Here is a 26,293-nt window from a genome sequence, read left to right as displayed (position 1 = left end):
TCCAATGCCCAGGAATGTTCCTATATAGTTTGATTTACAAGCATGGATGTAACTACCACTACATGTAGTAGTTTCAGACTGTCAAATTCTAATGACCTTGTTAGCATCTGAGTAATATGTAATGTGGTTTTAAATCACACTAATGTGCACTTTTTGAATGATGTTGCCATCTCTGTTGAATTCTACAATAACTTCCGGTTCTGAGGAAAAAAGCAATTGATATATTCTGTTTGCTACCTTCAACATTAATCAGATTGACTACTTTTACTGGCACATTTAGAAAAAAAAATGTGGCACCTAAATTTTTTTGTGTATGTTCTCTTACATTTTAATGGATGTGAATGTTTGTACCTACTCATGATGTTTTCTAATATGTTAGTAAATATACTGTGAAATGTTTTGTTTTTATCATTGTCTCAGTAGCTGAGCACCGTATTACAATCTCTGCTGAATCTTGACTGAGAAACAAAATAAGACCTCTGAGTTTTGGCAGTACTTAATTTAGAAGATCTGTACATTAACAAAGTTAGTATTAAGCAATGTTATAACTAATACCAGTGAAAGATAGATATCTATCAGCTTACAGGGGATATTCCTGTAAAATAATTCAATTCTAGGCCAGCCATTTTGGCAGATTTGTAATGGAAAATAACCACAACTTTAAAAATAGTAATTTTTCCAGTTCAAGACCTTCAGAATTCCATCACAGCATCGACAACCACTTTAAAAACATGAAAGTGTAATTTACTGATGTAGTTTATGAATTTTTTAGACATGCAGCGACAGAAGTCTCTGTGCTGAAGAGCTAATGCTGCAAGCAGGCAACATACAGTTAATTGAGAGGTTAACTGAGAGATATGGATCAGAGTCCTTTCCTTCTCATGTTTTTGCTATTCTAGCTGTTTCTTGCTTATGGGTTTGGAACTATTTTTTATTTAGGGAAATTCCCCTCCAACTGTATACATTGTTATACATATATAATGTGCTTTTATGTTTCTTGTCTACTAAAATATTTTGAAACCATCTGGATTTTGCTGCATTACTCAGTTAGACCATATTTTGTTTACTATAGTAAATATTGCCGGTGAGTCCTTTCCACATTTTACTGTAGAATATATTTATTTTCCTTATGGACATTCTTACATGCCCTGCCTATCCTTTCCCTCAGGGGACAAGTTTAATACAGCACATTTATCTTCCTGGGTTTAGTCCCTGTTTAAAGCCTTTTATAGGAATTAATCTTCCTCGACTTATTAACAGCATAGGCTCTTGGTTTTCTTATAATTCAAGATTATCAGCTTTCCCAAGCACAAGACATGAAATGAGAAGTGAATAAAGAGGGACAATTTGGCAAATGTGAAATATCTCTCTGGTACAGCAAGAGAAGTAAGAGAAAGACAAAGAGAATTTTAGTTCTCTAAAAAGTGGAAAGGCCAAAGATTTTAATTAGCTTTCATTGAAGAAGTCGGTTTCAATGAGGTGCTGAATGCAGTTAATACCAAAAGGAAGAGCTAGTGGAATCTGTTTAATTTTGAAGGAGAGAAATAGAACAATATAATCAAACTACTTACCTATAAACATCAAGAGGAGAACGAGCAGATGAGTAACTTAGCAGCTCTGTCATGAACAAATGCCATCAAAGAAGATTGATCTCTGAGAGGACAGCAGACCTCATAGATAAATAAATGGTAAATATTAGATATCCTGATTTTAATAAGGCTTTTAATGCTGTATCACATGCCATTCTCATAAGCTAGCAGGGAAACATGGTCAAGATGAATTTATGTTAGGGTGAAAACAAAACTAGTAGGAAAATCAAACCAGAGGTAGTTATCAATGGTTTAGCATCAGAAGTCTGTATCAAGTGGAGTTCTATATGTATCTGTCCTGTATCCAGTACTAGTCAGGATTTTTATTGACATCCTTAAAAACAAATGAAAGAAAATGGGTGTGATGGAGCTGCAATGGCTGATAATCCAAAATAGCCTTTAAAAATTGAAATCACATTGCAAAAAAGTAGGAGACAACACAACAAGAAAGGATGGAAACTTATGAATTTAGGTAGGAAAAAAAACCACACAACAATAGGATGGGGAACAACTAAATGCTAATTCTGCACAAATAAAAGGATCCATAGAATACAGCAGATCACAAGTGGAGCAGGAGTTAAGCCTGTTGAATACTGTTTGATGTGTTTCATTTCAAGTATCTGAATATGAAATTTATTTGCACATTGAAACCATGCTTTGTTTGCAAATGGAAGACTTTCTATTTTGCCATATATTTCAGTTATTCTTTGCAGATAAACATATTTTATCTGAGTTAGACATATGGCTATTTCCTGTTTACTCATTCGTGAGAAGGGCAAGGATTATGTTTGACATAAAGAGGGGTACAGTTCGTAAGATGTCTATTTTTCCTTCTAGTCTTCAGCAATGGTAATGACTAAATTGAAGTACTTAATTTATTTTTGGGGTGTTCTGCTTCAGGAAGAGGTAGAATAATTTCAGAGAATCTAAGAGAAAGCAGAAGGCTTTCTCAGAAATCCAGAGAAATCTATGACAAGGGAAAAACTTGCAATTTTTGATCTTGAGAAGATAAGATAGGAGGATGAGAGTAGAGGGATACGATAACAGTTTTCAAATACTTAAAAGCCACTGCAAAAAGAAGCAGGTTAATCTGTTCTCTGTCTGTGGTACACAGAGCAAACAGTAATTGTTCCAAATCACAGAACAGGTGATTTAGGTGAGAGATTAGGAAGACTTTCATGTAAGACTTTAGGAGACCTTGGACTTTATGGACTCCTATGGACTTTATGGAGAAGGCAGATTTTTTTAAGATTTCTACGTTTCTTGGCAGATTGTGGAACCCATCACTGAATCATTAAGAGTAGGTTACAAAAAATGTCTTTCAGGAACGAGAAAGCACTTTGGTATTGGAGATAGAGCAGATGCTGTTTTAGGGCAGTTTCTGACCCTATTTTGCAGTGATTCTTAGGGTAAAGTTCCACGCTGAACAGCAGCACTGGCATAAGACCTTTCTGTTTTTCAGTATTTGAAAGTATATAATGTTTTCATTCAGTCTTCAGTTCCCTACATTAAATTACACTTTCTTTAGTCATCCTTCATAGATTAAGAAAAGCCTCCCTGATTTTTCCCTTCTCATTTCCAGGCAGAGTGCGTTGCCTCTCTTTTGTTTTGACACAATTGACTGTGGACTGAGACTATGAACTGAATTGAGCAACTAACAAACTCTTATTTTGTGGAAGGTCTGATCAAATTTGCAAGTTGTTTTCAGGTGGACCGGTTCCTAGATCCAGTAAACAATAGATCCTGCAAAATAAATAAGCAGATGTAACTAAAGAGGCATCAGAGGGGAGGAAACAAGCAGTGTAGGTTGTGATGAAAGACATTAAAATGAGCACTGTCAACATGAAAATGAACATGGATCGGTGATTCAAGGTCATATCCCCGTCCTCCCAAGCCACTTAAAAAATTCTCTCTATACGTTTCCATATACTAGTTATCAAGCGTCTGTCATTTGTATTCTAAGAAAGTATGGGTTAATTTTTTATCCTAAGGATATCACAAACATCAATACCTTTGAGCCACACAATAACAATGGGATTGAATTTCCAGCTGTGGGCAACTGGAGAATTAGTTGCTAGTATTTTTTTTAATAGAACAGAACAGAACAGAACAGAATAGAATAGAATATTTTCAGTTGGAAGAGACCTACCACAATCATCTACTCCAACTGCCTGACCAGTTCAGGGCTGACCAAAAGTTAAAGCATGTTATTAAGGGCATTGTCCAAATGCCCCTTAAACACTGACAGGCTTGGGGCATCAACCACCTCTCTAGGAAGCCTGTTCCAGGGTTTGACCACCCTCTCCATAAAGAAATGCTTCCGAATGTCCAGTCTACGCCTCCCCTGGCGCAGCTTTGAACCATTCCCATGCGTCCGGTCACTGGATGCCGGGGAGAAGAGCTCAGCACCTCCCTCTGCCCTTCCCCTCCTCAGGAACCTGCAGAGAGCAATGAGGTCGCCCCTCAGCCTCCTTCTCTCCAAACCAGACAAGCCCAGAGCCCTCAGCCGCTCCTCACAGGACAAGCCCTCCAGCCCTTTCACCAGCTTGGTTGCCCTCCTCTGGAGGCATTCAAGGATCTTCGCATCCTTCCTAAACGGTGGGGCCCAGAGCTGCGCACAGAGCTCAAGGTGAGGCCGCACCAACGCTGAATACAGCGGGATGATCCCCTCTTTTGACCGGCCGGCCGTGCTGTGCTTGGTGCACCCCAGATGCGGTTTGCCCTCTGGGCTGCCAGGGCACGCTGCTGCCTCACAGTGAGCCTGCTGCCCACCAGCACCCCCAGATCCCTTTCTGCAGCCCTGCTCTCCAGCCACTCCTCTCCCAGGTTGTACTTGTGCTGGCAGTACTCCTTCCCAGGTGCAGAATCTGGCAGCTGTTCCTGTAAAATTTCATTCCACTGATGATTGCCCAATGCTCCAATCTTCCTGGATTTCTGTCTTTATAAATAAATGCATCTCTGCTTCCTAATTGCTTCAGCAGCTATTTACTTCAACTGTCCTTCCTCTGGATGAGAATCATTTTTTATGTTTGAAAAAAATAGAATATATTTATATACTCACCTTAAGTGTTAGAATATTGTTACAAGTAATCTTCACTTTGTTAAATTACCATCAGAGAAACTACACTTATCTGCTAATAGTAACTGATACATAGGGAGGTGGGGGAAAGAAAAACAACCTATACTTACTATAAAGGGTGTTTTTATAACAGAAATATAATCTTAATTCAGATATTTGAGATAAAACACTCAAAACAGTATAGAAGACATTGGCCTTTTTTACCATTTCAAAGCTACAACCTTGCAAAGACAATGCAGATATATGACATAGATCAAGTGTGATAAATCATACTGAAGTTTTAGCTGGCATGAAACTAGGCCTAGTAAAACAGAACTGTACTACGTTATATTGATAGTAGATAAGGAAATAACTTGCTTGAAGAGATTGACTAGATCTGTATCTTATTCCTTCATATTTTGAGCAACATGAGTTGTTACAGCATGATTCACATCTTGCATTATACTTATGGCATATTATTATTGGAAATAAATAAACATTTTTATTAAAAGAAATTGATGGATCATATTTTTAAACCTTGCTCACAGATGCTGCAATATTTCTGTTTTTAACAATCAGCTACCTTTTGCAATTTTGATTAATAATTAGACATTATTTCTCCTCTTAAAATCACTTTCAGTAGCAGATTAATTTGTTCAGTTATATTCGTTAGAGAATTTCAGAAATACACATAATTCCTAAATGTGGCAAATTGCTTTGTTTCAAAATGGCAAATTTTGTTAATTCCAACTTTCTTTTTTATTAAGTTATAGCCAAACATAGGGCTGTAGATGATGTTTGAGAGCCCAAACTTGTGATAGAAAGAGGTGCTAGAGGAATTGAATCTTTAGAAATTAACCAAAGGAGAAAATGATACAAAGTCCAATGAAGAGTCCTAAAAAGCAAGGGGATAAAAATAGAGTTGAGTATGAGAACAGAGGTAAAAAAACCATATTGCCAAAGAAGGAGATCTCAAAACACAATGATCAGACAAGAAACAGTCCGAAAATGGAAATTCCACCATGGAAATGAGACAAGTAAACTTAAGTAAACTGCAGAATGAGACTTGACACCAGCAAAGGTATTTAGGTGGAATAATGGAAGTCATCATTGCAACTGGGCAGTAATGGATAGCAAACATCAAAACTGCAAGCATCATCCTACTTTTTGCTCATGTGTGGTGCATCCACTTTCTAGGTCAGCTGGACATGTGATGGTCAGCATCTAGTATTGCAGACATGCCCTTTGCTTGGCTGTCTGTGTGAAAGAAAATGACTTTGCTTTAATGATATTGTTTCTCTTCTGCACTTGCGTTCTATACTGTTTCTCATCTTTACTGGGGTTCCTTAACTAAAAGGGTCTAAAGTGGCTTACCAGCATATTCTTTGAAACCACTTAAAACTGGTTTTCTTTACAAAAATAAGAATTTGGGGGCCTCATCTCTTTAAAGAAAGAAAAAGTACATCTCTGTAATTTAATTTCCCTGCTAATGCTTTTCAGAAAGGATTCTCAGTTACATACATCTATATACCTTATCTTAGAGGTTATGTATTTTCTTTTACAGCTTTAAAATTTCATATCTTAAAACCTGCTTTTCCTTATAGGTATTTTCTGTAATAGTATTGTGGAAAGATACTGTACCAGTATTTGAATCAGAGGTCGCACCAGTTTTTTTCCTTGCAGGGAGCTGAAGGGCCAGACAGGCTATTACTTTGTTTTCATTTTTAGACAGAAGCATTCTTTCATAACTGCAACTAAAGAAAATTGGCAGTTTCTTAAAGGAACAATATGAAGGACACCTGCACAAATTACTCTCTAGCAAAAGAAAGAGGTGAGTCAATAAAAGACCAACTTGGCTAAATCGTGAGTTCTTCAATGATGGAGGAACCTGAAGATTGACCCGAGAAAGACAGAGTCACATAAAGGGTGGAAACTAGGTCAGATTACAAAGGCTGAATAGAAAATTAATAGCATATGCATGTAGAGGTCAAATTCAACATATCAAGGTGCAGAATGATATACAACTAGTCTTTATTTTCTCTGCTTCATTGTCTAAAAAGGCAATGTTATTTCACCAAACTGTTTCTATTAACTTGGATGCCATTTTTAAAAGTTGGGTTTTTTTCTTGAAAACTGCGTGGGATGCATTAGAAGTGTATAATAATTCTCAGCTGGTACATGTCAAGGAAAGACAAATTGTGAGACTAACATCCTGAGGGAGAAAATTGTTCTTCTTGTTTTTTTAAGTATTTCCCAGTTAGTATGATCTGATGTGTTTCACAAATAAGTATTTTTATCATAATAAAAATTAAACAGTGTTAAACAGAATCCATGTAGAACAAAGGCCCTACATGGAAGCTTCTAAATTATTCTAAATGATTGATTAAAAAACAGTATATTAAATACTCACTTTAGACAACCTGTGCAGGAAATGAAAAAACAGCGAGTAGAATTTATGGGAGAAAATACAGCTTTTATCAAAATTTCCACTAGACATTCTACATTCTCATTAGAAAAGAAATTTATTGTATTTTAAAAAACATATACAGAAGAAAGGAAAAGGACAGTGAAAAATCTATATGTCTTTGTACATTTTTTAAATATCTAGAACAATGTACCTTCTAGCACTTTGCTTGAGAGATACTACTAATAAGGATAGTTTCCAAGGCATTATTTCTGTAAGACATTTTAAATAGATGACTACAGAGAATGAATTCATATATTTAATTCACAAATGATGAATGAGAGCAGTTCTTCTGTATACTTAAAAATGCAGATTTTCTGTGGATTGCTCTTCATTTGCATATTACACTTGTAAAGGCAGACTTACGAATTGACATAGACATGTACGTACTTTGCTATGCCTATGAATCAGGTACACAGATGTGTAGACTGTCTAAGTATTGGGTGCAATAATTCAAGATAAATAATTGCAACTGTAATTGTCTGCGTCAAAGGCAGGCTTCTTCAAGAACAGTGGGAAAACTGTCTTCACAATTGCTTGGAAATGTAGAACCTCTATTACTAGATGTCTTTGAGAACAGGTTAGAGAAATATTTTTTATAAATGGTACACTTGATTATACCTTAGAACTGAAGAGTACTTAAAGGGACTACAGAATATCAACTGTGCTCTGTGCTTAATTGTGTAAAATCGAAAACTTTCCCCCATTGTACAGTTGTTTTTTTGCTTTAAAAAGCAAGAAACAAACTGAGCATTCTCCAGAAGCTTGGTAGCTCCTAAATTCCTCCTACAAGGTGATTTGGCCTATACCTTAGGTCTTCCATTTCAAAAGCATTTCCTGTCTCTTGTGTATATGGGCAAGAGGAGAAGGCAGCCAATTTCATACATCAATAGTTTCATTTAATCATCTCTCTGCTAATGAAGTTGTGTGCATATGTCAAATACTGCACATCTGTTGTAAAGGGTGCTGAGAACAGAATGTATTACAGCCTTTCAAAAATACTGTAAGACTGTGAAAATGAAGCCATGGTTTGTAACAAAGGAGCAAACCCATCATGAAACCACATTCATATATTTGTCTCCATTTAATTATTTGTGCATATCAGCAAACTAATAATAATAAAGGGTTTTGCTAAGAAACTGGTATTTTAATTTTCTACAACTAAAGCGCCTGCTGCAGCAAATAAGCTTTTCACAAAGAACCTAGCTTATCTTTGTAAGAAAGCTTCTGATGCACAATAATGAAAGACTAGGTAGAACTGGAAAAGCAACATAACCTACCATAAACAGGCATTCAAGAGTGAAACTTCAGATGCCAAACTGTATTTGAAAATGAGAGTGTACATAATTATAATTAATTTTCTTCTGCCATTTTGACTTACATAGGATGAATATCTCTTCTCTTGTCTGTGCAACAGGCCTATTGATATGGAGACCAGCGTATTAGACTGTTAGCTTTACCATCCTGAAGTGAGAAGCTATAAAAAGAGTTTTAAAACAAGAAACAAGAAACATTCTCAAGGAAAGAATCATTACTAAAAAAAGAAAAATCTTACTTTGTAACAAGAAACTACAGTTCTAAAAACCTAAACTTTCTGCATAATGATAAGACACTGTTTTGAACTATTACCATAGAAATTCCATAATGTTTATGTGTATATTCTATCAGGTATTGAGCCCCTAAACTCTCTTCAGGTCATTTGAGCTGGCCTTACATGCTGCCACTTACTGTCCCTGAGCACCTGGGAATTATTTTTCTAGCTCCTCATACCCATTGAGTGGAATACTGTCAGTTGGATTCTTGCCTAAACTAGGACATTAGCTCCTGAAGCTCATCTAAATACAGACAGGGAGTGAGGCAATCTACTCTCCATCATCCTAACGTGTAGGTGCTTACCTTCTGCACCAGAAGTTCCCTCAGCACGTAGCTGTGCACGCCCAAATGTGTTTAGGAGTGTTTGTTCTGCAGAGATGACTTTTTACTCTGTTAGGAACATCTAATATTGATAGCTCAGGTTGCACTGGTAGACAGTGGAGCATTCTTGCCCCTATTTCCAGAGCTAGTTTTAGTTTCTGACTATCTAATGCTGGTCTAATGTAAATACTTCTATCAGTGACGTGGATGATGACACATCAGCATTAGCAAATTTACAAAAGGTAGTAAATTAGGGTGTGAGGCCAGCCTGAGGGGACAAGTGGCAGAGTTTCAACCCAGAGGATCCTTAAGAAACTTGAGGACTGAGCCAAAAGAAGGCTCATGTAGTTCTGCATCTAAGAGGGAGTAACCTCGTGCATCAGTACAGTCTGGGAAAGAGCTGGCAGGGTAGCAGCCTTGTTGAAAAGTACCTGCGATTTACAGTGGATGCCAGGTTGAATATGAGCCAACAGGGAACGCTTACTGTGAAACAAGCAACCGTAGATTGTGCTATTTTAGGGGAGGGTAGCTGCATCTGCAGTGCTGTGTTCCCCAGCACAAGAGAAATGTCAACAAACTGGAGCAGAGGGCCCCTAGGATGGTTAGTGGATTGGAGCTTGTAATGCACAGGGAGAGGCTGAGGGAACAGGGTTTGTTTAGCCTGAAGAAGAGAAGGTTAATGGAGGATCTAGTTATATTCTTCAACTACCTAAAAGGCCAGGCTCTTCTAAAAAGTGTATAGTGTGAGAAGGCAGTGGTCAGAAGTTGCAACAAAGGAAATTTGGATGGAACATCAGGAAGAAATACTCGGGGTGAGAGTGGTTAAACAGTGGATTGGGTTAGCTAAAGGGGCTCTTGAAATTTCCATTTTTGCAATTCTCAGAGGTGCCTCTCTCCATTGACTCATGAGAAGTTAGGGACTTATCCTCTATCATTCCCCTCCTAAGGTCAGAGTGTTGATTTTAGATTATACTTATTAGAGAAGCCATACCTCAAATGGGTGCTTAAATTGAGCAAAGCATGTTTGGCCTTAAGGAAGTATAGCAATTTGATTTGAAGAAATGACTTTTGCTGCATTTACACTTCTTTTTCTGTGCACTACGTTTTCTGTAATTTTGTGATGGTAGTTCCTTACTCTTTGCTAGGAGTAATTCTGTGAGAAGCAGCATGAGTAGACAAAATTGGCATTATTTTTTCTATTTGATTCTGAGAGTGATTCATAATCTTATAAGGCTTTGTATTTTTAATGATTTTGCCCAGAATTTTTAAAGTATTTATGGAGGTTTCTTCAAATATGTAGTTCTATTGAAAAAGCCATTTATTGTTATGCACAAAGAGCAAGGCATGTGCGTTCAGTAAAAAATCTTATTTTAGATTAAAGAAAACAATAAAATATAAAAAACAGCTGCTGTCCCTGCAGATAGGCAGTCTTCCTGGGATATTAAACCTGAAGTACCAAGAAAACAAACATAATTCATATCCAGGCTCTACTTGTCAGAGTGCTTTGAGTATACATTATATCGTTTATTTGCTATGTGTTTTATTTTTTATTTTGCTTTCCATGGAAGTTCTTCTGATTAGTATGTTGTGTCCCACAAATGGCTTGAGCAAATTATGTGAAGTTGCTGTTTTTCCAGTTTCCAGAATCTCTCTTCAGGTTGTATTATTGTAAAGTTCCATGTATTAATTCGTTCTTTTCAGTCTGCAGTTTATAAGAAATTGTCACAGCCACTTTCATTGCTAGTTTTCTACTGTCTGCCTCTGTATCTCTTTGGAGAATTTAGCTCTTTGTATTAATATACAGAAAAAAGCTCAAAATTGAAGTAGGGATACCCCACTAATAAAACATTCTTCCAGTTTGGAACTACTACAATAGAACAGCATCAGTTAAAACCATGAGTTAGACATTTTAACTATTTGTGTCTTGTTAACAAACTATCACATTCAAAACATCATTGAATCTTAGGAAGAAAAGTTAGTAATTACCAAGGAGAGAGACAATTATCATCAATATGGAGAAGCTGTTTTTTCTTGCAATTATGCCCATCATTCACAGTGCACAAAGAAGGGGAAAAAAAGAAGAAAAACCAAAACACAACAAAGAAAAGGATAGCTAAGTAAAGATTAATTCTTAGTAATTATGTCAGTATTGAACTGATCAGCTAGAATGCTTTTAGTGTGCTGATGGTCCTTATGTGATTTCTTCTGACTAAAAAGTATGATTCTTAATGATCATATAACATGATTTTGAATTGCAGTATATTTTTTGGAAGTGAGCATTATTTTCTATTTCATAATGGATTTAATACGTTTATTGGAAATAATTCTTAAGGGAGAGTTTTCTTCTAATATCCATATATCTCATCATATGATATATTCTATCATATTATATGATATATGTGATATGACTTGGAAAACTCCTAATATAAAAAGGTAAAAGATTTTTCAGCTTCGTTGGATAGCACAGCTGTCAGTCCCAGAACTTAGAGCAGAGACCTGAGATTGTTTAAATGTCACTCAGGAGGCACTGCTCTTGGCCGTAGGGCTTACAGTGGTGGCCATCAGCAGAACGACATGGACAAGTACATTAGGGCAAGTTCATAACTGAACAGATGACAGAGTCAGAAGGAATCTCATCATCATTACATAGTTCTTCTTCCACATATTACATACTTCATTGATTTCACAAACATGTCCTCATCTACTTCAACTATTTCTGGTTGATTTGGGGAGCAAATGACTTGAGACAGAGTTCTAACACTTTTGCATTTGAAGAAGCTAAAAAGTAAGAACAGAAGGAGGGCAATACATAAAATACACTTTTATAGCTAGTGCTCATAAAACAATCATGTAAGTTAGAAATTAAGCATTATTTGTGTTTAGTGTCTTTTAAAAAGCTGTATCTGCCCTACAATAATGGATAGGACTATTTCTTAGAAGATTTTAAGAGAGATTGTAAATAACTAGGCGACAAGTACTTTGAAAGCCTTTTTTTATCACCACATCTTTCTATTTGTCTTTTCAGACAACATGAGATTCTGTTGGACATACTGTGTTAATTAGATGTAGAGTTTTGTGTAAATGCATTCTGGTTTAGAAATGTAAGTAGGCTTTTTGTAACAGTAAAAATATCCAATAAGAAATGACTCATTATCTGACAGTGTAACTTTAGTTGTAGATCAAAGAGATGAGAACAGTTAAACTCTGAAAGGGTTTGGCTGGCCTGTCACTTACTACCAGTACAGAGAGACCATGTTATTGGGCAAATGATACTTCGTGTTCATGGCATCATAGTTTATCAGTTAGATCTTATGTTGTTAAACTGATATTTGTATATGTGCATCTCACATCGACCAAGCTGTGGTAATACAGAAAGATCTTTGTTTATAATTTAAACAAAAAAAAAGTCAGTCAGGATGAATTTCATCTTTATATAATGAATGTTCCCATGAAAAGAAAACATATTCAGAGACAATAGACGTGTTTTTCCCTTTCTCTGCGTGGTTAAATTGGAGGGAAAGAGAGGTTTTTACACAGAAATATAAGACATAATGAACTGAAATCTAGATAGTGGATGTGATCTCCACTTCTTCCACTGTGTTCCAGTTCTGTTTTAATTAGTTAAACTATGTGCCGACTGTGAGAGAATGAGCTACTCAGTGAAGGCATCCATGAAAGCTATGGGTTTGTTGCAAGTCCACAGCTAAAAGAGATGGGAACATTTCATGAATTTCTTCAGGAAGCAGTCAAGTGATCAAGCATGGCTTAATGAAGTAGGAAGCTGCCACATTGTACAATGATCCCATCCAAGAAAAAACAATGATTTTACCTGTATCAACAGATAAACTCAGCTGAACCTACTGGCCTTGTGCAGCTGAATATGAATTTACAGGGATTTATAGGGTAAGTGATAAAAGGCTGAATTAGATAATGTTACCCTTAGTATTCAGTCTGTATTAAAAAATATATCAAAGTATTTTGTATGTATATTGGACATCATGAGACATGGATGATTCCTGAAGAACAGCTCTCAGTGATGACAGGCATGTTCCTTACATTTATGTAAATATGAAAGACATGCTTATCATTTCAAAACAAAAATAAACATATGGAAACAACTTCTGTAAAACTGGAAGAACTGGTTAATTAATTTGTTCATTAATACATTCAGGCCTTATAAGATTTTCAGTATTCTTCAGCACGGTTAGAGCTAGTTAAGTCTTTGCACTGCACCTCATTTAGCAGTAGCCCAGTTTTCTCTACTATACCAACACAGATGAGGAGTCACACTGGCTGCAGGCATGAGCAAGTGTGGGAGGTGGAGTACTTCATCACTAGTTAAAGGACAACCTCACACAAGATAAGAAGTGACCTCACTTGTGGCAGAAGTCCTGCCTGCCACAGCCACATGGCAGGCTCACTCCAGAAAAGTGTCAGGTCCCTCGGGACCACAGAGTCCTCCCTTCCTTTGCCCATGCCAGCTCCCCCCGTGCCACCGCCAGTCACACCCACGCGATCTCCGGACTCCCCGTGGCTGCCTGGCTCCTAAAGCTGTGCCTGCTTGCTAACGTGGTCCGTGCACACAGAGGTCACACTAAGTGAGATCCCACCGTGTGGCCGTGCACTATGTGTTAATGCAAAGATCATCAGCATACCTGAGGGTAAAAAAGACTGGGATTCCTGTGGCAAGTGGCAATCCCACATATCCTAGAACAGGAGTGCAAGAATAACGTGCTCTAAGTGCAGACTGCCACAGAGGTCTGGGGAACGGTTACAGCGGCACAAGGCCCTGGCTTTTAAAGTGATTGTGATTTTGTTTCAGCGGTGCAAAGGATACGTGGAAAAGACTCACAAATGTAAAAGCTGGAAATGTGGTACATGTTATGAACAGATCTTGAAAGTAAACCAGCATCAGTGCTTTTTGTCTGTGACCAAAAATGCAGACACAGGGAAGGGCTGTATTTTTGATGATGTGGAGTGTATGCAGAATGTCCTGGACTTGCTGGGCTTGGGGTACTCCTGGGTAAAACGAAAAGGCACAGCTTCAGCTGCCAGCTTGTCATAGGCCATTCTCAGATAGCATGGGCTACAGCTCTGTCAAAATGGTGGCCACCATGGGCTAAGGACATCCTGGTCCTAGGGGTCCTTGCCATACTTCTGGGGTGAACCTGCTGTGTGACGAGGAAAGTGGCAGGACTCTTGAGGCACATGGGTGATGTGAGGGTGAGTGAGTGGCCATGGAACCAGCTGCTGTCCTAAGCACATTTTGTCTGTCTCTAAAGAGACTCACATCAGAGAGTTTTGGCTGCTGCTTCTTCAGAGGAGGTCATGGTAAAGAAAGAAGGCAGCAGCAGCAGAATTATATCGTTCTCTGAATTCTTATTCCTGTTCTATTTCTTACGTTCTTTCCTCTACATTTAAAAACAGAGGCTTGCCCTGTTTGTTTTCCTCTGCTTTTTTTTTTTTTTTTTTTTTTTGTATTTTGGCAGGGGGGGGAGTGGAGAAAAAAGGCACAACCCCTACACAAACTGTTACTCTCCGAGGAAGGCTGGAGGTTTTTTGTAGGTAACGGCTGTGGGGAAAGGGAAAGACAGACTGCAGTCTCCTCTCATACACCCTTTCCATCTCGCTGCCTGACATACCCCTTTTAGCATTTTTCTCACCTGTAAAGCCCTTTCCTGGGTTCCTCTAACTTGTATCTTCTTTCCTGCCTTCTTCCTAGTCCTACGTGCTTGCTGTTGTGACACGATTTTGCTCTTTTTGAGGGCAGTGAAAATCTGTTCTGTCTAAATGTCAGAAGTCTGATGGAGCTCCAGTGTAGAGTAACTTCACTGAAGTTGGTGAGGTTATACTGATACAAATGTCATTATATTGAAAATAAAGTTAGGCCCTTGCTCTCTTAATTTGCTAAACCTTCCTTTCCATAAATGATCTGTTGATGCCTGTAAGGACTGCTGTTTGGAATTTAGTAGCTTATTTTAACAGTTTCCAAGCCTACAAGCTTTTCTAAATAAATCAGTCTTTGGAAATGAAATTATTATGCCTCTAGACCAGCCACAGAAGAATCTCTCTCAGCTGACTATAGGGGCAGCTTACGATCCTGACCTAAACCAGACTTCTAAAGTGGATACACCAGTTACATGACATGGGATGAGTCAAGTTGATAATCCCTTTCAGAGACTCTCCAAGCTCTATTCTAGAAGTAGCTGTGCTTTTTTTTACCCTATTGAAAGTCTGCTCCAATTTGTCGTACTCCAATGGTTAGTATCCTTTTATTTTGCTGCCTGATTTTATTTGCGTTCTGTTTCTACCTGTTGTTTTTGCTCCGGCATTGTTCCGTAGCCTAAACAGCTACTGGACTTTTCTAGTGCTTGCTCTCTTTTGTATTTATAGACATACATTATCTTTATAGGGACATGTAAATGCCTGTTCCATTTTCTGCTTCAGTCTTCACTTTGCCACATTAAACCAGCCAAGTTCTGTCAGTCACTTTTTAGTAGATAGGCTTTAGAGCCTTTACCTCATCTTGGTGACCTTTCTTTTCACCTGTCCTAATTTGAAAGAATCTTTCTTGAATGTGGGTGACCTGTGTTCTGTGCATATGAGATCCTACTACTGCCTTAAAATATTCTCCTTAATCCAGTGCTCCTTGGATCACAGTTGTCTTTTCCTGGCAGTATTCCACAAGAGGCTGAGTGTGTTTGTACAGACTTGCCTGACTGGCTTGAATATTGCTAGGAGTATAGCCACAGGCACACAGCGCTCATTAGAAGTTGAAAAAACTAACTCAAAATCCTGGGGAAATATTCAAGAACTATCTCGCACTGCGCTGCCTGCTGCCACAGTTACCAAGGTTGCATTACGTCAGCTAGGTATAAACCGGATAGCCCGGGTATAAATGTCTAAAGTTATCCTTGTTACAGATCTCAGTTATAGTTCTTAACTCTCATCCCTCATCTTGTCTTTCACTAAATCATCAGTGATTTAGTTTTTACTCTCTTTTTCCCATCAACCGGATTCCAGGGGTATAAAGCCTATTTTGGTTACGGGAAAAATGTACATGCAGACCTTAACATTATATGCTCCTCTTACAGAAATTAAGGTAGTGATGGTGTAGGCAGTACTTCTTGATTCACCTTCATTTTGAAAATCTCTTCCCTAGGCAGGATCTTATCTTTCTCTTCCCTCCCTCCCCATTTTGATCTCCCTGTGCTTAGCAGAGGCAGGCAGACGCAGAAATAAACCAACCAGCCACAGCCTGCTCCATCTTTTCTGGCTGGTGAAATTCCTGTTAGGCTCTACCTTCTGTTCCTTTTCTCATTTCTGAGGTGGTAGCATCTTTTCAAGCACATGTTCCCTATTTACCAGGAGCAGTTTCATCCTTTTCAACACAGTCACTGGTGGAATTTGCTCAGAGCTGGCTGAATGCTGTGAGCATGTGATCAATTTTAGGGCATAGTTTTACGATACAATCAACTGAGTCTTTACTGCCAGCTATGCGTCCTGTTCCTGTATCGCCAGCATTTGTTTGACCTCGGAGTGAGCCTGTTCAGAAATTTACAATAGGAGGAAAAAAAAAAGGAATTGTCTTCCACCAGGTTAGCTCCCTAGACTGTCTTTAACATGGAGTCACATGGATAACACAGCGCACATGATGGATTGAAGGGAGCAATGCAGGTGGAGGGGCAGAGTGAAACTGGTCCTCTCGGCAGCAGCTGGCTGTTAGCATAGCCCAAACCATACTGAAGAAACACACCTAAAGTTTTATAATCTGTTTGTGGCTAGATGACAAGGTACGTGTTCCTCACTTGAAAATGTTTGCCTGTCTTGCCAAGCAACTGTTCATATGATTACTGATTGTTTTAAATAGTCTGCAGAATGTCCGTTTGGTCACAAGATGTGAACAATTCTGACCTTGACTGGAGAGGCTTGACTCTAATAACAACATCCACACCACAGAAATCTCGCCTTGTTACGGAAAAGAAAGTTCTTGCTCAATCTTCTTGCTTAAAAGAATTTTCACTACACATGCATGCATTTTATTTTCTATTCAGTTCACTGGCATGAATACAGGGAAGATAAAAATGTGATTCCATGAGAGCATTAATAAGAATATGTAAAAATGTTTTCAGTTAAGGTGGATGACTAGTGAATAATTGAGTATGTCAGTAAAATTCAAAGCCCTATTGCATAATCTGAAACTCTTTTCAAGTCACAGGAAATAGCTAACAAATTACAAAAAAAGACTTTTTTTCCTTCTGTTTAGTCAGGTTTCTGATGTAAAAACAACACCTTTCATTCTGTTGTAAAAAGAATTTATTTTTTCTGCTATTCTAGAATATGAAACATGGACTCCTGGTGCACAAAGAGTATTATGGATGCAGTTTATGTTGAAGGGGTATTAGTTTTCCCTTAAAAAAAAAATCCTAGACAATACGCATTTAAAAGGAGCCACAACAACCTGTAGAGTATGTAGCTGATGCTTAAAAATATTCTTTTTCTGCTGATGCATTCCTACGCTCCAGAGTACACCTCTCACCTTTAAAGCTGTCGCACTTGAAACATTGCTTGCGCTGAAGAGAATCACTGTTTTGCCTCAAGCAAGGAACGTAAGTGTTGCAAAACTGACTCCTCCTCTAATGGGGAGAGCATGTACAAGTACACAGAGTTGTATTTCTCCTAGAGCTGCCAGGCTGAATATTTTGCAGGCAGAGCTGTAAACCTTACAGGCTTTTTCTTTGTTTATCTTTCTACTTTGCAATTTTCTTTCCCCCCTTTCCTTCTGGATTTTTTTTTTTTAATATATGTGAAACTCTTTCAAATGCTGGATTTTCACGTCCTTGTTCAGGAAGCATTCATGAATTGACATGGGTCAACATACTTTTCGTTACCAGGCAAAAGTAAGTACTGCAGTTAAACCTGTTCCTACTGTATGTTTACCTGACTATAAAGGGTTCTGTGTGGTTGTATAATGGACAGAGTAGACTGTAGTTCTATTAGCAGAACTTAGAAAAAAAGTAAAATCAGTTCAACTTAATATGGTATGCTAAATATTGTCTGGCTCACATTATGAAAAAAAAAAAAAAAATATTTTTACTTGTCAGTCAGGGGTCTCTCTTTTAAAATACTGAAATAAGCCAGACACAGAGATGCCACTCCATCTATATGGGTTTTTTTAAATGACATGCAGGATTGCATTTATTTTTTTAAAGCATTTTTAATGCACTTGGTAGTACTAATGTCATTATTACTGCTTTATATCATTTATGTTCACTAAATACACCTTATGTAATTCATTAATGAAAACATGCTGGTTGAGGAGATAAATCTCCTGGAGCTCCCATAACTGCTGTCATATCTTCCACTATCTAATGCTACCTAGCTATTATTTTATTCTTCCTGTGTTACCCTCTCCTGCGTTTGCCTATACATTCACTAGTTACCAGATCCTGTTGTGTGTTATTTTCTTCATAATTCTTTGGTATTGGCATAGACTGGCAGTCAAAGGCTGAAGGGAAATGGAGATCTCAGAGAGAAGGGGAAGAAAAGCTGGTAACTAAGCTGGTGAGGAGTAAAGAAAACGGTGTGATTTGATCCTGAGAGCATCTTTTTAACCAATTTTCCCTGCATTCTATTGAAACACTGTACCATCATCATCTGTAATATTTTCACTATTCCAACAGTCACCTGGGAATTCATTAATAGTGTGGGAATGAATATAGTTTCCTTTGCTATGAATTCCCTCTAGAGAGCGCAGCAGCCTGCAAGACAGTGTACGGGTTCTGTGTCCGTATTACCAGCATAAGCTTTCTGCTGCAGAAATGCTATGCTGCAGCTATGCATCTTTTCTTCTTTTGAGAGCTGGCTTGCTATTATCAAGCTGAACTAGGCACTCCCTTCCCCAAGGAGGCAGTTAGATTGCCCAGGCAGTGAACAAGTTTAAGCAACAAGTAATGCCTGAATGTCTGTGTAATGAATGCAGCCATTTACTACATGCACTTTTTGTGGCACTGAGCATCTATACGAAGTCTGTGGCATGAATGCACACCGGTCTTCTGTGATGAAGTACAGCCTAGTTTGTCTGATACAAGGATTAACATAGACCCACATTTGGCATAGAGCTTGCAGATCTTAAAGGAAAACAAAATCTAGAGAAATGCAATTAGTATAAAGGCTACGAGGAGCAAAAAATGATAGGTAATCGGAGCATTTTTTGTGTCATTAAAATGGAACTGGAAATCTTCCAGACTAAATTTTCTTGTGAAAGATGTGATGCTTTGACAGGGCAACATTTTCCATTCGCCTGAGCTCAGAAGGATAATTCAGGTCTCAGAATTTTCATCTTTATTTTTGAGAAGGGCTTTATATGTTTTTAAGCTATTTCCATTGGATTGTCATCTTTTTTTGTTGCCCAGCTAAAGATCCTTTTTAACTGTGTCGAGTTCTCGTGGCTCCAGCTGAACACCTGTACCAAATGAAGTTCGGCTATCAGAAACAGCATACTTGGGAACGAAGGTAGCCTTTGAAAGCTCTGGCCTTCATTTAGAGATTGTGGAAGTCTGACTTTTACACATTCATTACTGCAGTGAAGGAAATGGACTTCAGTCACTTCCCTCAGTTGCATCAGGATTTCAGTCCAAACTCCTAGTCTCCCAGGCTTGTATTCTTCACCAGAATTAGATGCAGGTTAATTACATAGAACAATAGAAATATTTCATTCCTACTACCTCTTGGTTTTGTCTTGTTTGAAGCTAATATTCTGATACTTCCAGAGACTAAGATTTACAAACTTTAAGTTGTTTTCTATATATTTATGTACCTGCATAGACATATACACATATCAATACACTTTTTATCCTTCAGGCAGGATTTTGTTAGAGTTTTGTCCCAAACTCTTGCTATGCAATACCCTTCTTTCAAAGATCTACTCCACCCTGAAAACCTTAGTTTTCTGTGGCTTCAGCTTCAGCACCACTTTTGGTTCCCATTTATTTCTTCAGTACAGCTGCCTTTCAGAGAGATTGTAGGACTTCACAAGGTAGGATGAAAGGGCAACTCAGCCTGTACTGTAAGTTCTTGGTTGTACTAATTAATTGGACTATTCTAATGCTCTAATAACTTCAGTCACAAAGACTTTCTCATTGACCTTTTCCTGACTGGTCCCCTACACTTTTGGGGGGATGCCTTTATTCCCTGGTTTGGTCTCCATTCTTGTTTAGCTATCACATTTCTCCTCAGCCTAGTTCTGAGTTAGAAATCTCCTGTCACATGAGTCTGTACTTATTCCTGCTGCAAACTTAGTTCATTTGAGGCTGATCTTAACCCTTTTAAAGAACTGTCTCATCTTATTTTAATACCGTTTATTGACCGGTCAGCTGCAGCTGTACCTGTTCTGCAGTCCTCCCCCCACCCCAAGTTATCACTGTGGAGAAATTTATTTACACATTATGAAATCAAGGATTCATATTTTTTTAATGAGCTAAATAATGAGAGAAGAAAGGTTTCTCACTTCCCTGTCCTTCCTCTTTCCTTTTTTTATTGCCTGGCCTTGCTGAAGACATCATGACCTCGCTCTGAGAGAAGAGTTGTCTCACAGTTCTGGTAAATACCAGTTGGTAAAAGTTCTCTTTAATGTGACCTTTAATCCTTGTAAAAACTTACTTGCTAAGAAACTTTCATATCCAGTGGACTTTTTTTACAATCACTTTCTAGCCCTAAAACTTTATCGTAACTTCCAGTAGAGCCACAGGTAATTCTGTTGGTAAGAATATAGAATCATAGAATCACAGAATCATAGAATGCCTTGGGTTGGAAGGCACCTTTAAAGGCCATCTAGTCCAACCCCCCTGCAATGGGCAGGGACATCTTCAACAAGATCAGGTTGCTCAGAGCCCCGTCCAACCTGACCTTGAATGTTTCCAGGGATGGGGCATCTACCACCTCTCTGGGCAACCTGTTCCAGCGTTTCACCACCCTCATTGTAAAAAATTTCTACCTTATGTCTAGTCTGAATCTACCCTCTTTTAGTTTAAAACCATTACCCCTTGTCCTGTTGCAGCAGGCCTTGCTAAAAAGACTATCCCCATCTTTCTTGTAGGCCCCCTTTAAGTATTGAAATGCTACAATAAGGTCTCCCCGCAGCCTTCTCTTCTCCAGGCTGAACAACCCCAGCTCTCTCAGCCTTTCCTCATAGCAGAGATGCTCCATCCCTCTGATCATTTTTGTGGCCTCCTCTGGACCCGCTCCAACAGGTCCATGTCCTTCCTGTGCTGAGGACCCCAGAGCTGGGTGCAGTACTTGTGTCTTTGCAGACAATCCAATGGGACTGCAGATATCTTGTCTGCAAATATCTTTGCAGACAATCTAATTGGACTTTTATATAACTAATTTTTCAGTTCATTGGCAATACTGAGAAATATTTTTAAAGAAATTGAAATTATCAGGTTTTCTTAATTGTGTTTTGGCAAATTGAAAAGTCAAAACTTCAGGCTGAACAAAGCATTCAGCTAATACTGTCTAATCTGAAAGAAAACCATTTTATTTTCAAGCTTTTTTTTAGAAATAAAGTGGATTATGAACCTGTCATATAAAAATGTAAAAGTTTTCTTCATAAAAATTGGTGATGACTGATTTCAGTGTTTCAGAATATTGTTCAGGTTTTCTTTCTCTTCTGAAACACTTTATTAAAATTGATACAGCTTACTTAAATGTTTCAGCTCACTTTAGCTTGCATGTCTGTGTAAAAGTTCTGACCAAAATTTTCACTCAAGGTAAATTAAGTCTCTGCTTTTCCTTTTTTAAGATATACTATCAGTTTTGGGATTATGTGAACTAGTACAAACTTCATGCTGAGAATCTCCTGACTACTTTTCAAATTGTTGCTTGTCTGTTATGAGTAAGAAGGAATACCTTCTAATCACGCAAGTACAAGGACTTTATGAGACTTGCAGCAGTTCCATCCTCCATCAAAATCTTCCTCCCACTTTTTCAAGTGTGAATATTAATAAACACCAAAATGATCTAGTCATCTCATCTCACTTGGGACATCGCACCCTACTTATTTCTGGTTTAGGAATTACAAACTGTTACTGTCCTTTGGAGTTCAGTCAAATTGCATGGCAGTTTTCTACTGCTGATCAACAGAAGTTTCCTTAACGAATAATTCAATTCATAGTGTATAGAAAGTAACTTCATATTCCCAGAAGAAGCCTATGCTTGGTAGAATTCTGCGCTGGTAGTGATGTTTTCTATATGTGCTGTATTCTTTTGGAATTTTCTCATGTAGTAAAAAAGTTTCGTGTTTTGAGTTGCAGGATAGCCGGTGACCTTACAAAGGTTTTGTTTAATCTTTATTTCAAAATAAGCTATGTAGGATGTTTCAATTGAAGATTCAGAAGAGTTTGGATCAGAATTGTTAAAATGAGATATCAGGAAGCACTGAACCATGAGGAAATTTGTATCAGTTTCTGACTGTATGACTAAGGAGTCTAGTTGTAATTCCAGTGATTCATGTGAAAGATGTATCTGGAGGCTAAATCTGGGAAAGCATATGATAAGTTTACTTTTACTTAAAAATAGATATCCCTTTTTCCATTAAATTCAAACGTTCAACCCAAACTTTATTGTAAGAGCATTTCTTAGGATATATATTAAAGTGACTAGAAAAGGGAGAGAAGAGAGACAAGCTGAGAGGCAAAACAATCAATTATGTCTCAAATTATAGTATTCACAAACACAGCTCACTGCCATGGAATGGTTCAAGTTGAGATCTGCAGTAGTTCAAACTTTAAAAATCCTCTGCAGGACTGCAGATTCATTTTTGCAAACTGCTTTATTATGCATATTTTTCCATATTTCACTAGAAAAATTGTGAAATTGGCAGAAAAAAATATTTTAAAAAAACATTGCAAAGATACAAACAAATATAAATCTCAAAGCACTTATTCATTTCCATAGTCCAGGCTTCTTGTCTTAACATCATGGGTGATGGGAGGGACAGAGTATTCCAGAAGTATTTGTAAGACGTGAGCATTTCAGAATAGGATTTAGAAGCTTCTTGAATAGGTACACTCACATGTCCACATTCTGTACCTGTGGAGAACGCATGAGGTGCCTACCGGTGCTCTGGTGCCATTGGATGAACTCGCCAACACAGTCACAGAATCATAGAATACCAGGTTGGAAGAGACCTAGAGGATCATCTGGTCCAACCTTTCCACCACAGTCTAGACGAGATGGCCCAGCACCATGTCCAGCTGAGTCTTAAACGTGTTCAGCGTAGTGGAGTCAACCACTTCGCTGGGGAGATTACTCCAATGATTGACTGGGCTCATTGTGAACAATTTCCCTCTCGTGTCCAATCGGAATCTCCCTGGGAGTGACTTGTACCCCTTACCCCTTGTCCTCTCCATGTGACTCCTTGTAAAAAGGGAGTCTCCATCTTCTTTGTAGCTCCCCTTTAAGTACTGGTACATGGGGCAGTTTGAACACGGACTGCTCCTTATCACAGGAACCATTATTCCCCTACCTGCGGCATGTACCTGCCACGGGCAGCTGTGGCTCTGCCTGGTGACCTTTCCTCTACCGCATATACCCCCATACCTTCCAGCAGCATATGACCAACCAAGCAGAGGAGTCTGCTTAGACTCCTTTCAGGGTAGGCTGACATCATGCACCAAAAAGGAGCTAGGGCATTGTTTTACATATCTAAGAGACCACTAGATTTTCTTTTTTTGTCTTTTGAAGAGCCAAGGGCACTCTGCTTTATTTTTGTTTTCTCTTCCTGCCCCACTCTAGGTTGCTGAATTAAAAATGTGAATGAATGAACGTTTAAAATAAATGTTAGAAATACAGTTTTCTGAAAGATCTCTGCTGTTCAGGATTGCACTTAGGTGAGTCCTGTCGCCTTCGTATATAGATTAGATTATCGTTATGATCCCTATAGCTTTACAGTTAATGATCTCTGAAAAGGTCTCATTCAGCACATTTGTCACATCTGAAATCATTTATTTTTCTTGTCTAGAGGAATTTTCTGATCTCTTGATTTTCAACCCCCTAACAGCCTGAGGTAACCAGAGTTTTTTAGTATGGCAAGTCTCTTAGCACATTCATTGTTCCCTCAGGGTGAGGTCATTCCACATTAACTGTACTTTTAAATTGTCACATTTCCACTTCCGGTGAACGTGTGATACATAACATTCCCCGTGAGCAAGTATGTACTGGTTTATAAAAACAGTCAATAAACTTGGCACTGATAATTTCTGAAAACTTTCAGACCTCTAACTGGAGCAAGCACAATCAGGAGCAATCATGGTATAAAAATGGAAGTTTTATAATTTAGGACAGAATAATCTCTTTGATGATGAATAGCATGTTTTGGATGCTTCTGTATGGTGTGACGCTTCTTCCTTGGAGGACACGAGAGATAGATAGCCTTTTAAAAAGCAAAGATGACTTGTAGCTAAATCTGCATCTGCTCACAGCTTGATCCAAAAATAGCCCAGAAGTGTATCAGATCCCTCAGGCCCAGGAAGTCTTCCCTTTGTCCACGAGAGTCACCATTTTGTCATGGTCATGGCCATATCCCATGTGATCTCAGAACCCCCTGTAATTGCCAACAGCTGAAACTCTGCCTTTTTCTTTACCCCAGAAGTATGTCAAAGGCCCTCATATATACATATATATACACACACACACACGTATATGTGTGTGTGTTTATAAAGATACATATAAGAGTGTACGAAGTATATAAATATGTTTATACATAGTTACACTTCTTTATGAATATATAAGGACTATATTTATAAAGTGTGTCTATAAAAATGTTTAATAAGAGATAATGAAATTAAGTCAAAATTGAATGTAAATAGAAAATTAAATAAAAGGAAAGTACAGTTGAAGCGTGTGGGAGTGTGTCAGAGTCAGGCGGCATGAAAAAATTTGAATATGCGTTGTGCAAAGTGCTAAGCCTGTGAAGCTACCCAAGAGACCACCACCCAGCCCCAGCTCATCCAGAGAACAGACCAGACCTGTGCATCTGACCAAGAGGCCCCCTTCACCTACCTTCACACCAACCAGATCACCATTACTGGGGCAGTCCTTCGACTTTGTCTTGTGCTAGGAAATATAGATAACATTGCTTACCAAGGTAGAAAGCCAGGAAAAAAGCAACTTCACAGGAACATGTGTGTAGGGACACCTACACCCCAACAGGTTTTCCTAAAAAGACCATGTGCATTACAAAGACGACAGTTGGGCTGGGATTTGGAAACAAAGGTTTGTTGGAGAAGGTGGGAGGCAACTTTTGCCTACATCTCAGTGTGCTAACAGCTACCTGTAATACCATGACAGGGATTGTGTTGCATGTTTTCCCTTATACTTATGTTGATGTGGATTTTATAACGCTTTTTGAAAACATAATCCTGGCTGATTACATAGAAGACAGAATTATTCTGTGAACTGTTTTTGTTCCTGCTTAGGACCACAGGATTCAAAAAAAAGACAGCACTTAAAAAAAGAACAAGAGCTTTGAAAGAAAAGAAACAGTGACAATGAGAGACAGGTCACCATCACCCCAATAATCAATTAATAAATAAAGTTTCATTGAACATGACTTAAATTGTTTGTCTGATGTTTGTTTTCCTATGTACATGTAGTAGCAGCATGTTACTAGACTGCAACATCTGTTAAAAGATATTTACTATGGTCCTGGGGAAGTGGGAAGCTTTGGGGATGTAAATCCCCTTTCTGAAACAGCCAGGAGTACTGTTGATCTGAACAGAAAGCAGGTGGCCGCATGGCTTGTAAACCAAGAAACTTAGAACATACATAAGACAGTGAGAAAGCACTTTAGAAGTAACAGGTATTTGTGGCATATTCTAAACACAAAACCAGTGTTAAGCTCATTTTAATGGTGATGAATATAATATCCAAATGTGTCTGGACTGTGTGTCTAAAAGGCAGAATGGATTCTGAAATAGCAGAAGCTTTTAAAACCGTTTTGCTGTTTCTGTAATTACAGACCAAGCAGGGAATGGGTGTTTTTAAAACAGCCTTCAGACAAGCTGTTAAAGTAGAATAATTTTCACTACTTTGTTACTAATAATGAAGTAGAGGCCTCTGTCACAGATTGCTTTAACAGGATGCTAGAAACCAAGACGTGGGGATGTTTTACAGCATGCAGTTACCATTTGCTACTTTGATGTGTTACTGGAGTTCATAATAAAGAGCTATAACCACAGCTTCCGTAGTGCTGTCAGAATCAGATCT

This window comes from Platalea leucorodia (assembly GCF_965183815.1).
Source record: "Platalea leucorodia genome assembly, chromosome: Z".
In the NCBI taxonomy this organism is placed as follows: domain Eukaryota; kingdom Metazoa; phylum Chordata; class Aves; order Pelecaniformes; family Threskiornithidae; genus Platalea; species Platalea leucorodia.
The sequence above is the reverse complement of the archived record's forward strand: the minus strand, read 5'-3'. Positions refer to the sequence as shown.